Here is a 10,717-nt window from a genome sequence, read left to right as displayed (position 1 = left end):
CCAACTTTTGCATTCCAGTCACCCATTATTATCAATGCATCTTGATTGCATATAGATTGCATCTATTTCTTGAAGAAACAGATGATGATGAAAGATGACTACATAAAGAAATAACTGCATCAACCTCATCTCAGTCTTTGGGATGTGCACTATATATTCCACGTATGGGGTGATTTAATACAGGGAATTAGGGGAATTGTGTAGTGTGTTGGGAGGATTTGGGGAGCATAAATTATGGAGACTAGCATTATTCTAGCCTGCAGAATCAAGACTTTTTTTAAGGAATTAAGTCCAAGCCAGGTAACTCTCAGAGAACTCTGGGTAGTGCCAACCTAGTCCGTTTGCCTGTATCACTGGGATGGGTGGTCTAAGGACAATTTTATGTTATCAAAGGCACTTTGTAATATGTGTTTCCTTTGATGCAAGTTAAGAATTTCATAACATTTCAGAGCAGACAGGCTATGATGGATCATGTTTATGTCAGTTTTCTATTGTATCCATACAAATTGCCACAAATTTACTAGCTTAAAATAATAAACATTTATTATATTGCAATTCTAGAGGTTGGAAGTTAAAAACAGGTTTCCCTGGCTGAAGAGTAAAGTAACAGCAAGGTTTTGCTCCTTTCTGGAGGCTCTAGAAGAGAATCTTTCCCCTTCTGCTGTTGAACAAATCACAAGAAGCTGGAATATATTAAGAAGATTGTGGCATCAGAATTGGAAGAAAACTCATCAACAGTCTGCCTTAAGATGCTAGAATCATGCTTGCAGGAAATGACAATGACCTGTAGCACTTGCTGCAAAAGATTAAAGATGGTAGGCTTCCACATAGATTACATCTCATCATCAAGAAAGCGAAAATCAGTGAGCTCTCGTGGCCTAGTGGAAAGAAACTGTATTGCAATCCGAGAGGTGTGTGATTCAAATCCACCAGATGCTCTGCTGGAGACGGAGGGACAATATCCTCCTGTATCAGTCACATCTGATTTGACTATACACACAGAACAACAACAACAAATACCAACAAAACAAAAAAGCAAACAAACCACCAAACAGTACCCCTCAAAACAACCAACCAAACAAACAAACCAAATAAGAAAGTGAAAATCCTCACCATGGTAACAGTGGTCAAGAAATCAAAAGATTTTCTTACTGCATTGAGAAAATCTACTGCTGAGGACCTCTTCAAAGTATTAAAGAGCAAGGAAGGATATTATTTTAAATGTTAAGGTGCATGTGATCCAAACCATATTTTCACTTCCTATGTTTATGACATTTAAACAATGAACAAGAATTCTTGAAGAAGAATTGATGCCTTTGAATGATGGTGCTGAAGAATACTACTAAATATCTCATAGACGGGCAAAAGAACAAACATGTTTCTTTCTCTTGAAGGAATTGCCACTGGGAGGTGCCTTAGAGGCAAGAGTGGTGAAATTTTGTCTCACATACTTTGGAAATGTCATCAGGAAGGACAAATTCTTGGAAAAAAGCATCATTCTGGGAATAGTGGAGAGTCAAAGGAAGAGAGAAGGACCCTCAACAAGATGGCTTTACCCACTGACTGACACAATGTCCTTAAGCATGACGATGGCGTAGGATAGGGCAAAGCTGAGATCTGTTGTTCAGAAGGTCCCTATGAGTCATAGTTCACTTGAGGGACCTAAGGGCAACAATAGAGTTCAGTTGCATAACTTGGCTTCTGATCCTCCCTTTCTCCATCACAGCCAGCAATGGAGGGTCGAGTCAAGTCTCATCTCTCTGATCTTGCAGTCTGATGAAGTTTAAGCCTTAAGGACACAGATGCTTAGATTGGGCCCACTGAAGAATCCAAGATTATCGTCTCCAAATCACAAATAATTTTTATGTAACAGTCTGTGATATATTTACAGATTCTGGGTCTTATAAGCATCTTGTAGTGCCATTGTTGTTGTTGTTGTTATGTGCTGTCAAGTTGTTTGTGACTCATAGCAACCCTGTGTACAAGAGCCCTAAACCCTGCTCTATCTTGTGCCAACCTCACTGTCTCTGACACACCTAATGTCATTACTCCAGTCACTGAATTGATCCATCTCATTGAGGGTCTTCCTCTCTTCTGCTGTCCCTCCACCCTTACAAACATGATGTCCCTCTACAAGGACTGGCCCTCTTTGCAATATGCCCAACATATGTAAGATTAAGCTTCAGAATCCTTGTCTCCAAGGAGCAGTCATGTTTCACCCTCTCCAGGACAAACCTGTTTGTTCTCCTAGCAGTCCATGGTATATTCAACACTCTCCTCCAGCACCACAGCTTAAAGGCATCAGTTCGCTTTCTATCATCCATAGTCACTGTCCAGCTCTCTGACACATAGCACACAATTGCGAAGACTATGGCCTGGATCAGGGCAGGCACACCGTAGTCTCCAGTCTGATGCTCTTCAGTACTCTGGACAGATCCCTGACAGCTGACTTTCCCAGTGCAATTCGTCTCTTGATTTCCTGGCTACTGGTACCACGAATATTGGGAGCTCTCGTGGCCTAGAGTCAAGAAGCTGTGCTGCAATCCCGAAGGCACGTGGTTTGAATCCACCAAATGCTCTGCTGAAGAAGGAGAGGCAATCTCTTCCTGTACCAGTCAGAACCAATTTGACGGTACACAACAAGAAAACACATTTAAAAAGGAAAAATCCAAAAATGGTTCCATTATGCTAAGAAAAGACAGTGGCCATAAACCATGTCTTCATGTAAGTTAGTTAAGGGGACCGCCTGTGGTTGGGCACAGCGCCCTGATGTTCAAGACGATTTTCACAAGACCTACTTTTGAATGAGCAAATGGAGTTGTTGTTTTTTTAAAAAAAAAAAACCAAAACCAAAAATACCTAGTACCCGCCCTCTGGACAGATGTACCTCCAGAACAGGGCACAGAGCTTGCCTGGTCGAGTAGGGACTTCTTTCAGTCTTATTCTCATCCTTGTTGTAGAATGTAATCTGCACAACATTATACTAGACTCTGGGTGGAGTTAAGGGTCAGCATCTTATGAAAGAGGCCAGTATAAATCCAGTGATTCTCAATTGTCTCTTCTTTCAAGGAGTTGTCTGGGTAGGGAGAGGTGATGGTTCAGGGTGATGCTGTGGGATGAGTTGGAATTTGACTTCTCAGACCCTCTTTCCAAGGGTTTTCATCACTCTGGCTTTATTTCAGCCACATATATCACCCGCCCATCCAGGTTGTGTATTCCTGCGGGGACAGTGGGACTTGATTATTTTCACCCTCATTTTCTTTCCTTCCTCTGCTCTATAGTCCATAGGGAGTTACATCACTAACCCAAAGACCACCAACAGTTCCTTGGGAAAAAAATATGGACAATCTTGTGTCATGTGCTTTACAGCGTGAGGAACCCAGTGGAGGGTCAGCTGTGAGTTCAATTTGCCTCAGTAGGAATGAGGATGAGGAGAGGGAAAGAGGAAAGGAGGAGGGAGGGATGGAGGAAGGGATGAAGTGAGAGAGGAGAGGGGAGAGAGAGAGGGAGGGAGGGAGAGAGAGAGAAAAAAAAAAGAAAGAGAGAGAGAGAGAAAGAAAGAAAGAAAGAAAGAAAGAAAGAAAGAAAGAAAGAAAGAAAGAAAGAAAGAAAGAACAAAGAAAGAAAGAAAGAAAAGAAAGAAAGAAAGAAAGAAAGAAAGAAAGAAAGAAAGAAAGAAAGAAAGAAAGAAAGAAAGAAAGAAAGAGAAAGAGAAAGAGAAACAGAGATGTGTGTTGAATGAACCAATAACTTCAATATCATGTGTTGGGAATTTTAAGAGCCCTTTGATATTTAACCACACACACCATCTTTTCTTCTTCTAACAATACAAAAGCGCAGCATCATACAAAGTTTACCTGCGCGCTCAGCCTTCCCTTCCCCTGAATGCTCCTCCTCCACAGCGTCTCTCTCCTTTTTGTTTGCTTGCTCAGTGCTCACTGCTTTTCCTTTCCTCTGTCAAAATCTGCCAGCAGGCATTGACACTCAAAGGCGATTGAGTTCATCACAGCGGTCTGCCTTCCAGGGTGTACCACCTTTGATGCTTAATTATAGAAGTCTTTGCTTACCTGTAAAAAGAGCTGTGGAGTAGGTTGGGAGAGGTATTTTGAGGTCAGGGGCATTACCCCCTCAGCCATTGCCTCCAGTAAATGCTCTTTGGCCCCTGTGGGTGAGATGGGGGTCTTTGTAAAACATTCCCAGCGTATTGCCTCACCTGGTTTTGGATGCCCGGCTGCCATCCCAGCTTGCGCCCTGCGTTGCCCTGTAATATTACAATGCAGATAAGTGCCTAGGGAGCCTGTGTTGATGGGGTCAGTTCTGGGCTCCTCCAGCCTCAAGATCTGTTTTGCAATGGCAGTATTGCAGTGTGAACCACAGTGGGGTTTGAAAACTACACGTTTGTCAGGCAACATCTAGAGGAGAAAGCGATTAATATTTCAGTATTCCTGAGATGATTCCGCCTATCTGACTTGTTAAAATATATAATCTCTGTAGACGGCAAGATAATGCCTTGAAGTTGAAACTGTGGTTATTTATTTGCTCCAACTTCGGCATTATTTATGCAGCAAAGTATGGGAGAAGAGTTACAATCCTCGATAACATCACTAAGCCCACATTTAATGCAGATTTAAAAGGACAGCTGCTCGTTTGCCGGTCGCGCCTGATTGTTACAAACACACACAGGCTTAGCAGCTGGCTGCAGCAATGCACGGAGCACACTAAGAGACACAAACATGGGCGAGTGCATCTAGATTGTAGTTTAATCTTCTCAAATATTTCTACTGATCGGCTATGGTAGAATCAAGGCATTTAAGTGTCCCCCTTTGAGTCAGACTCCACTGTGAACTCCAGCTCAGTGATTTGCTGGAGCAAAGAGGTGGGAAAGAAACGCGTTAGTAATGCATAGAGCTGCACTTTGCAATCAGAATATTAACATTTTGATTGAATTGATGGAACATTGAAATGGAAATATTCAATTGCAAAGAGCGGGCTTGAGAAGCAACCGACAACATACACACAGAATCTGAGCCTTCCCCCCACCCTTGATTAAAGATAATGCTTTTAATAGAGGGGGGGGAAAAGCAACAGACTAAAGAACCGCAGAGTAAGAATCTAAGGGCAAGAAGTGTTCAGCCTTCAATTGCTTACATTTAACCATAGATAAGAACACACATTGGCACCCATTAATGCAGAGGCTTTATTCTGCTGATGACTGAAGAAATGTGTAGTAAGTTAGATCAAAAGATAGAGTAATAGAACATAGACAGACCATGGAGTAGAGTGTATTATGAACTTAGATGGTCCCTCTAGCTCCTGTCTAACTAGCCATGTGGCCTTGGCTTGTTTTTCAAGGTGCTCCCGCCCCCCTCCCCAGGCATTAGACATTGAACTGGGAGGAAGAACCAAAGCACTGAAAGTATTATTAAGCCAAGTAATCAGATGTCCCTTGAAATGATCCTTGTAAACCTCCAAACCAAATCTCTTATTTTGCTGGTTTTACATAATCATCTTCAATCATTACCTTTTATTTCTTTATAATTGGACTCTCTTTTCTTTGTATCTATCACCGCAACTTTTGCCAATTCAACTTTTTAGAGGTACACAATTTATTATCAATAATTACAAAACTAAGCCGTATAACCTCGCTGTTAATCAGTGGGCTGTTTCCATCAACATGAACTCAATTTTCCCTCTAATAACCACTGTTGTTACTTGCTGCCAGGTTGGAACCAATTCGGAGCTGACCCTCCATCAGACGTTTTCAGAGACTGTGAATTGCATGGAGGGAGATGGCCCTTCTTTCTCTGGCAGAGCCCCTGGAGGGTTTGAACTGCCTGTGGTGTTCTCTGTATTTTTATATAAGTGAAGTCATATAATATTTATACTTGTGATTTACTCCCTTCCACCCCCCCCAGCATAACATCTTCTATTCCATCCTTATTATGTTGTTGTTGTTGTTGTTGTTATGTACCGTCGAGTCACTTGTGACTCATAGCAACCCTATGTACAACAGCCCTAAACTGCTCTGTCCTGTGCCAATCGCACCATCTCTGACACTCCCATCCCAATTACCCCAGTCACTGAATCAGTCCACCTCATAGAGGGCCTTCCCCTCCTGCACTGTCCCTCCACCCTACCAAACATGAGGTCCCTCTCCAAGGACTGGTCGCTCCTTAGCATGTATTAAGACATCATTTTCCAACTACTTGTCATCTAAACAAATAATCTGATCATAGAATAGTAAAGTACTTGAATCACTCTTTTAACAACAAGAATGTTCAGGTGGTCACCAAACACATGAAAAGGTGGCTCAACTTCGCTAGCAACTAGAGCGATGCAAGTCAAAATCACACGAAGGTGTTATTTCCATCTTACCAAGATGTTGATGGTGTTAGGTGCCATCAAGATGACTCCACTTCGTAACAACACTGCGGACAGCAGATCCGCACCTTGTCCTATGCTGCCTCATCCGGACACTCCAGCCCATTGTTATACTCAGGTGTCAGTGCGTCTTGTTGAGGTTCTTCTTCTCTTTCTTGGACCCTCCATCTTTCTCAGCCTGGTATTTATCTTTTCCCAATGACTGGCCCTTGCTGACAACATGCCCCAATTAGATGAGGTAAAGTTGCACCATCCTTGACTCAAGGGCGTGCCCAGGTTTCACTTTTCTCCAAGATAGACTTGTTTGTTCTTTTGGAAATCCCTGGGACACCCAGTATTCTTCTCCAGCACCACAAATAAAAGCTGCAAGTTCTTCCATCACTATTACTCACTGTCAACTTTCAGGTTCATAGGAAGTAATTGCAAAGACCAGGACTCAGATCAAATATGCCTTAGTATTTAAACTGGCATCATTGCTCTTAAGCACTTTGGAGAGTTGATATTTTTCCACCCAGATTTTATTTTGTATTGGTTTGCATGTAAAGTTCATATACATGTGTTTCATTCATATATGTTTTGTTTCACATATTCCTTCATTCACATTGTGTTTCATACAATCATTCCCACACATTGTGTTTTATAAAATTGATGCCCACTGTTACTCTGTCTTTTCAGATACCCACTGGATCTTTTCTAATTCCTTCACCCCTTCCCTCTACCCATCAATTTCTGTGACCCTGTAATTTCCCCTCCTCCCCATTCTCACTCCCCATTCCTCCCTCCTCTTCGCCTTTTGGATTTTTATGCACGTCTTACTAGTTATCCTTCTATTCTTACAGTAATGTTTTTTGCAGTGTTTTTCCTTATGAGATGGAGCTAATTCGTTCAGCACAATGCTCTCTAGCCTCTCCCATGTTATACAGTATTTTTCAAAATCATTGCTGCTTAATATTCCATTGTGTGAATGTATCAGAGTTGCTTAGCAGAAAGATTCTTTACAACACATTTGCTCATTGCAAAACATCTTTTGATTTCTTGACTGAAAGTACCATGGGTGGATCCAAGTAAAATGAAGTCATTACCTCTTCCTTCTTTTCCCCATCTGTCAAAGTGTTTCCTATTCATCCAGAGGCAAGTATGTCCATTTTCTAGTTAAGGTGCAACCCAAGGCTCTTATTTGACCTTGAGCAGTAAGTATTTCAAGTCCTCTTCACTTTCAGCAAGCAAGATTGTATCATCTGCAGATGGCTGGTTGTTGGTGAAACTTCCTCCATTCCTAATGCCATATACTGATACCATAACTTCTTCATATTGTTTAACTTTATGACTGATTTGCTTAGCATATATATTGAATGTTGTTGTTCTTATGTGCCATTGAATTGTGTGTGACTCATAGCAACCCTATGTACAACAGCTCTGCTCTATCCTGTGCAAATCTTATTGTCTCTGACACACCTACCCCCATTACCCCAGTGGCTGAATCAATCCATCTCATCAAGGGTCTTCCTCTCTTGCACTGTCTCTCCAACCTCTCTGCACATGTCCCAAGCATGATGTCTCTGTCCAAGGACTGGTCCCTCTTTGCAACATATCCACAGTATGTCAGAAGAAGCTTCAGAATCCTTACCTCCAAGGAGCAGCCTGGTTTCACCCTCTCTCGGTCGAATCTGTTTGTTTTCCTAAAAGTCCATGGTATATTCAATACTTTTCTCCAGCACCACACCTCAAAGGCATCAATTCTCCTTTTATCATCCCCAGTCATTGTTCAGCATTTTGATGTATAGCAAGTCATTGCAAAGAATATGGACTGGATCAGGTGCAGTTTAGTCTCCAAACTGACATCATTGCTCTTCAGTATTCTGAAGAGGTCCCTGACAGCAGACTTTCTTAATGCAATTCATCTTTTAAGTTCCTGTCTGCTGATACCAAGAGTGTTGATTGTGGAGCCAAGAAAACTGAAGCTGTTAACAATCTCAGTCTCAATCTCTTCATCAGGTATCATGATGCTGCCAGCTGGCCCAGTGGTGAGACTCTTTCTTTTCTTGATGTTGAGCTTCAATCCATATTTAAGGCTGCAGTCTTTGACTGCCTGCAGCAAGCACTTTAGGTCCTCCTCAGTTTCAGCAATCAGGGTTGTGTCATCTGCATAGGTGTGGAAAAAGGATACAACCCTGACACACATTTTCCAGTTTAACACTGCTTAGTTCCCTGTTATGTCAATAAATCTGGATACAACTTAGAATGAGAGAATCTGTGAAGATAGCAGAAAGGCTAGTGGGCGTAGGAGGCATGGTAGTGCAGTAGCTCATAACTGCAAACTGGCTTGTTGGATATTTGACTCCACCAGCTAGTTTATGGAAGCAAAGATCTGGTAATCTGCTCCAGTAAAGATTACAGCCTACAACATGCTATGAAGCAGTTCTGCTGATTGTATATGGCCACTTTTTGTTGGAATCAACTTGATAGCCTATAACAACAATAAAAGGCATATTTAGAGAAAGGAGTGCTGAGTCACCGTTGCATTTTGGTACAGTACTCCTCTTGACCCCTCTCTTCCAGTTCAAGGACAAAGCTTCTGATTCACAATGACATATAGAAGAAAGTAGATGTGCTTCTTGGAGGCAAGAATGGCAAAGCTTTGTCTCTCATACTTTGGACGTGTTGCTGGGTCAGGCTCTTTCTTGGAAAAGAATATCATGCTTGGAAGAGTGGAGAGAGAGTGAAAGAGAGGAAGACCGTATCAAGATGGGTTGACATGGAGACTGTAGAAGTTGGCTCAAGGAGATGGTGAGGATGACACAGGATAGGACTACATTCAGTTCTGTTGTTCATAGCGTCGCTGTGAGGCACACTCAACTCACTGGTACCTGACGGCAACAACCACAGAAGAAAGTGTCCTGGTCCTCGGAGACCAACATCACAGACTCAGGGGGAGAGCAGACACATTTTAAGGTGATGGGTGGCTGTGCCTTTCAGTTCTCAGCAGACAGGGAAGGAAGTTTATTTCTTGAAGGTGGGCCACAGAGGTTGTAGGGAAGCTCCTTAACCTCCCTCAGGCCATCTGGGGAGCCCAGGGGCTCCTGTACTGGGGCAAGTGGTTTTGACAGCAGAAATGGGGAGGGAGTCTACGGGAAAGAGCAAACTAATTAATCACAAGCTATCAGATCCTGCCAGCAGGAGGAGCCTCTGAGGTCTTCACGACACCCCTCAGTAATGTTAAAACCCAGCTTGGTATGACTTCATTTTCGTGGAGACACATGATTGATCTGGCTATTGGTGAATGGAGACACTGCGGCTGCTCTTTGTAGACGGTGTCATTAGATAGAAGATTAAGTGCCTTTGCTCAGTGTCTTCAAGAAGATTGTGAGTGATTCACCAGAAATGAAGGGAAGATAAAGAAAACTCTGAAATATGTATTTTTAAAGGCAAAACCTTAGACTTTACCTCATTTATTAGCATCATAAAAAGCTTCATGGAGAGTCTGAGCTAAGAAAAGAGCTTCCTCTGGGTAAAGTTTTTTCAGGGATATGACCCTAAACAGTGAACTGAGGCTACTGTAGTTGGAGTGTGTTGTAGTCTTAATTTTTGCCCTACTGTGTGAATTTTCAATCTCTGAAAGGGATGGGAGGCTTTTTTAATATTATTATTATTATCATCATCATTATTATTATTGTTAATTTCAGTGAACATCTACAGAGATTTTGGAATTCCATTCATTCATTGCACTTTTCTCTCCACCCACCCCGCCCCATCCCCACTCCCAGTTTGCTCCTCTCCTTGAAAAGCAAAAGAAAAACTCCTTCATTGGTACTCAATCCCCCCGCTCCCCACACATCCTTACCCCCACCCCGAGTATACTCCACTCTGCAAACCTCATTCTGGACTCTTATGATAATCATAATGCCCTAAAATATATTACTTTAAAACTAGTCTCTCCCTCATCGGCTTCAATGCAATAAACATAATTTATCCAGTTTTTCTCAGTCTTACCCCCACCCCAGTGTCAGCCAGATTGGAGGCTTTCTTCAGCCTCTTAGTATTAGAAGCAAGACTGGAAAAATGAAATTCTTTTTTTCCTTCAAGGAGGTTGTAAGGTGTATTTTTTTCTTCTTTTATTGGATATTTGTTTGCTTATAATGTTTGTATACATTGTGTTTCCACTGTTACTCATTCACCTCTTGCATACAGTAGTTCTGAGCTTTCCTGTACCCCTTGGAGAAGGCATGATGATTTCCTTCAGGTTGCCAATGACTACATCTTCTGTTTGCTCTGTGTGTGAATCAGAGGGAACACCACACTTTCCTTTTGTAGGTCCTATTGTCAGTCAGTCAGATTT

At 42.1% G+C, this 10,717-nt stretch overlaps 1 protein-coding gene across 1 annotated transcript in view; it reads left to right on the top strand.

The window, feature by feature from the left end:
* Positions 1-10,717, top strand: part of SORCS3 (sortilin-related VPS10 domain containing receptor 3) — an 839,716-nt gene that overhangs the window by 305,172 nt on the left and 523,827 nt on the right. The window lies entirely within an intron of this gene.

This window comes from Elephantulus edwardii, unplaced genomic scaffold, assembly GCF_000299155.1.
Source record: "Elephantulus edwardii isolate Elephantulus edwardi_28Jun2011 unplaced genomic scaffold, EleEdw1.0 scaffold00006, whole genome shotgun sequence".
NCBI classification, from domain to species: Eukaryota; Metazoa; Chordata; class Mammalia; order Macroscelidea; family Macroscelididae; genus Elephantulus; species Elephantulus edwardii.
The sequence above is the reverse complement of the archived record's forward strand: the minus strand, read 5'-3'. Positions and strand labels throughout refer to the sequence as shown.